This window comes from Sparus aurata, unplaced genomic scaffold (assembly GCF_900880675.1).
Source record: "Sparus aurata unplaced genomic scaffold, fSpaAur1.1, whole genome shotgun sequence".
NCBI lineage: Eukaryota > Metazoa > Chordata > Actinopteri > Spariformes > Sparidae > Sparus > Sparus aurata.
Genome location: NW_022045249.1, coordinates 72,189 through 77,174, shown reverse-complemented (window position 1 = coordinate 77,174; position 4,986 = coordinate 72,189). Strand labels below are relative to the sequence as shown.

The following is a 4,986-nucleotide window of genomic DNA, read 5'->3' as shown; positions in this document are numbered from 1 at the left end:
TGTTTTTCTTTATCCTTTTTCCTTTTATTTAACCCAGTTTGTAGCGGGTTACTTAGTTCCGGCCTTTATTTGTTTGTGTACACAAAGCCCTGGCTATTATATGAGACCTGGCTATTAATTAAATGTCCCGTGTGCATGACCAGAGTCTTCACCTACATCCACAAACGGGAAAGGCATGAGTTCAGAGAGAAGTCTGAGGAAAGGGGCTGGGGCTTTTGACTTGTATATTTTCAAAATGTAGCCTGCTAGTACCGTTTTTCCAGGATCGCCAACCCTACCTTTAAAAGAAGCTTGATGTGGTTCGACAGTATCTCTATAGAATCCAGTATGCACTGCACAAAGTGTGGCCTATCAGTGTTTATTTACCCTATGACCATTCTGTCTTCACTTACAACAGGATGCCTTAGGAGAGCTGCCAAACACACCGTGTATCATCATAATGGGTAAGTATGTTTACAGTATAGGCTGTTTATTTCACTGCTCATCTTGAATACTTATATCAAAAAACTGAATGTGAATCACGTAATTTTAATTTTAATTGGTGAACTGCAATAACTGCATTTGGAAAAATTAATTTGAATAGCATAATTTTGAAACAGAATTTATTTGCTCTGAAACCTTATTCAGTTATGGCAATTCAAATTAGCTTCATGTCATTCAAATTAAGCAATATAAGTTTTTCAAATTCAGTTTATAGTGACATGCATTTCTGCACATAAAATGTGTGTTGTCTTTTTGTATTGTATTTTGCAGATGAACGACAGTACAAGCTAGCAGTGGATCAAGTTACTTTTAACAAGCACATTAGCTGTCGTCTGGTGGAGTTCAGCTGTATGTTCAGCCTCTTTTATGTACTTAACATAAAATATCTGAAGGAAGCAGCCCTGAAGCTAGAGTTCATCCAGAGGTATGTTTTGGCAATGCCCATTTTATCGTGTACTGTACTGTACTGTACTTAATGTTGCAATACCAAGTGACATGATACATTTTGTGTTTGCCACAGGAGCCTGCTGGGTATCGAAAGAGGGTCGAAGGCTGAAAAAAAAGGTGCAAACAGTACAATGTCCCCCCCAAAACTGCTGCGATTCCTATCGGATCTGAATGACTTTAAGAATCCTTGAAAGATATAAAGGTCATTACACACTCTCCTTTGTTACTAACACACTGTCTCTCTCTTGTCTGTCTCAAGCAAGTCTTTGGTCACAAATCCAAATCAAGTTTCAAGTCCCTTGAAAATTAAAGCCTCGTTGTGATGAGCCTTCCATCATCTGCTGCGATCTGGTCTGCTAAGAATACTGCACAGTTATATCTAAGAAATTCAAAGCATTTACTGTATACTGTAAATACTGTATGCTAAATAGATAAAGGAGTGATAATAGGCTAATACTATTATTATCACTCCTTTGTCTAAAGCATGCAGTATTGATTAGTTGTTTACGATATGATCCCTTTAAACAGGCTATTGCAATGCCATATGAAGAAAACACACAATGCAAGCATTCCTGTAAACGGGAATTACCGTTTTTTACAATCTGGACCTTATTTCTAGCATAAAATACGATCATTTACCCACCCAGATAACTTTGGTGTCATTACAAGTCGTTCCGACGAAATTAGATCCAGCCGAGAGCTGCGTATATCCTTATAATGGAGTCTACAGGGCAGCAGAATGCAGCCTCTAAATAACACATTATCTGCAGAGAAACTCGTTCATTTCACCAATATTTTGTTATGATACGCTAGTGCTATTCCCCTCTGAGTCCAGGGTTAGCTGTTATCAACATCCAGGGTCTGTAGGTTGACCTATTAACCTCTGACCTGTAGGGGTGTCACGATTCTCCAAATCCTCGATTCGATTACATTTTGATTCTAAGGTCACGGTTCGATTCGATTCTCGATTTTTACATTTATTTTTTTTAAAGCACAGGTTGCTATGCCATTTTTAGACTAGACTGTTATGCAATATAATATCTGACCTTTGTTCGCATTGTACCACACTATATTGTCAAATTTAAAACATTTATTAACAACATAATGTAACAATAACTTATATCTTCAGTCAATTGGAAACTTAAACAAAATAACCTGCCATCTAGTTTCTGCAGAGCTTACAAACTGTGGCTTTTTTGGCGACAACGCAAACGTTTTCAATATAACTCACTGGAAATCCAACATACTTCCACACCTGAGACTTCAGTGAAAAAGGAGGGGGTTCAAGTTCTATCGATGGGTCTCCTGCGTCTGCAGTTGCCATTGTTGTAAGAGTGGCATAGCCCCTTTCAGGAACAGGGCGGTGTGTGAGGTGTGTGTGCGTAAGGTGCGTAAGGTGTGAGTGGGCGAGCGAGAGTGAGGGAGCGTGCGTGCCTGACTGAATGGGAGAGGAAGGAGAAGCGAAAGGAGTAACAGTAGTAGCGACAGCAATAAAGTGTACAATATAGGCTGCAGTTTGGCTGTGAATAAAGGCGACGCCTCCTCCAGATACAGCAAAGCTCCCTGGTATTATTTCCCGACCAGCTTAACACGTGAAGGGGGTTCACCCCTAAGATAAACACAAACTTCGACTCTGGAGGAAATCATCTCCCCTGTGCTTCCCGACCACGGTCTGGCAGCCGAACAGGAATGGTGTAACACCGTGCTGTCGTTTGACTGGCTGTAGCTAATAGCTACTGGCTTAGCTAGTAGTTAGAGGTGGTTGACTCACAGCACTTCAACATGAGTGTTTTTTTTTCTGCTCGGCAAGCCGACCGGACGTGACGCGGGGGTGTGGCAGCATCGACAATCCCATTTTTTAATTAGAAGTTCGATATTGTGAATTAATTTTGGTCGATTTCAATTTATTCGAAATCGTGGCACCCTTACTGACCTGGATGATGTCATCTCTGAGCGCTGCACAGTTCATTCTGATAATAATGATTCCACTTCGGCATTCTGGTCCATTTTTAGCGCAACTAGCCAGAGCTTTTGCAAGAGGAGCTCTGCTGTTCCTCTCTCTTTAGCCTGGTGTTTGGCTGCACTTTGTATAAATGATACAGCATATCAAGATCTAACCTCGAGGTTACGACTCGAGTTCGAGTCGCAAACTCAAGTCCCCATCTCTGCATGCACACACACACACACACACACAAAGTGTCTGGAAGAGTCTGCCTCACAAGTAGTAGGGCTGCTTGATTAAAAAGTAAAAATTATTTTCTTCTCTTCTCCTCCAGTTGGGTCCTGTGCTCCCAAGTATTTCCAGGTCTACCGAGCACACACATGATGGGAACATCAACTGTGACGGTTTCAGGTCGGTTTCAGATAGAAGACTGTTGTTGTTAAAGACTCACTATCGCTTGTCGAGACCTAATGTCATCCAGCAAGTGCAGGAGTGCTTGCAGTTGACGGCATCTTTGCAGTTTACATTTTGTGTTTTTATGTACACTCTTCATGATTTTGCTCATTTGATGTTTAATGCAATTTAAATAACACAATTGTTTGTAGTATACCTTCATATATTTTGTATGACAGAGAATCAGGGCCAATCAGGTTGTTCTGCATTGAGCAAAGCCCAATGCAGAACACAATGGCAGCTTAACCACACCACAGAAAACTTCAGTATTAGAAATAGTTCAACTTAGTTGAACCTGTACAGATAAATTTAGGCCGTGATGACACCGGCAGGCAACAACACTTTCATTACGTTCCCATCCCAAGTGCTACGTCCTATACCTGCCAATGAGAAAATGCTACATGATATTGGAGATGGGCATGTCATCAAATCAGTTATTTTATTTTTTTCCCTTAGTGTGGCCATAATACTGTTGTCTTAGTTTTGTGCTACAGTTGAAAGAAAGCAGTAATTTTAATGGGATCTGTAGTGTTGATTTAAGCCTCTGCTCATTTGTAAATGTTACAGTTTTACTGGTACATGTTTTCAAATTGTCTTCAGTGTTAGTGTAGTACTGTTTTAAAATATTCAATCTATTGTAACTCTTTTACTCTTCAATTGACCTGTAAGTTTGTGGGCAGGCTTTTTTATGTGCACTGCTTCTGGATGATTTGGATGATGATTTATCTAAAAAATAAACCATTAAATAACTGATGGCTTCCAGTGTTTTTTTGTTGTTGTTTTTTATAGGGTAAAGACCATTTTATTCTGGATAATGTCCTGTTTTTTTCACAGTAAATATTCAGTAAATTACTGAAATTAGATTTACAGAAAATGTTTTATTTCACTATAGATACACCATTTAATAACAGAAAATGACCTGTTTTTCCACTATAAAAACACCATTAAATGACCACAAATATCTTGCTATTTCACAAGAGATAAACCATTAAATAACTGAAAATGTCCTATTATTTTGCCTGTAGTTTATTGTTAATTGACAGTAAAATTCTGTTTTTTAAGACCGGTTAATTAATGGCAAAATTCCGTTTTTTAATTAATGGTCAAAGTCCTGTGTAATGAGCTGTCAGTACTTTTACTGTTATTTTACGGAAACATTTCTGACAGTGATACGGTAAATCTGATATGTGACTGTATCATTCATTCAGTATATATATCTCAAAGTGGAGGAGGCGGAGCCCACAGAAACATACAGGTGTATCTAGCAGCCACCTGCTCTTCAGTCGGCAGGTGTGTTCACGGAGGATCACACAGTCTCGCGGTCTTTTGACTGTGACCGGCAGCAGCGTCTTCACTGAATGTGCACGAGCGACGACGGTTCAGTGCCAACGGCTGTCTGGAGACTTCGTTTTCTGCCGTTACAGTTTCCAACGGGGGGCGCCGTGACATTCCGAAACCCCACCCTTCCGAAACACCCCCACTCCGAAACACCGCTGTTCCGAAATTGATTTTCAAGTTTAAATTACTTCCTACATCAAACACTGCCGTCCGCTCACCGGCCGCCCTCACACAACTCATTGCTTTTTATTGCTAATAGGCCTATGTCACTATCTTCATTTATTATATAGTATATTTTCGCTTGCAGCAAACACATTTAAACG

The 4,986-nt window shown here is 39.9% G+C and overlaps 1 long non-coding RNA gene across 1 annotated transcript; it reads left to right on the top strand.

Moving 5' to 3' along the window:
* The first annotated feature begins 1,018 nt into the window (after positions 1-1,018).
* LOC115578241 (uncharacterized) lies at positions 1,019-4,076 on the top strand. Its single transcript, XR_003983411.1, has 2 exons — positions 1,019-1,132; positions 3,207-4,076. It is a non-coding gene; the product is annotated as an uncharacterized LOC115578241 (long non-coding RNA).
* The last annotated feature ends 910 nt before the right edge of the window (positions 4,077-4,986 follow it).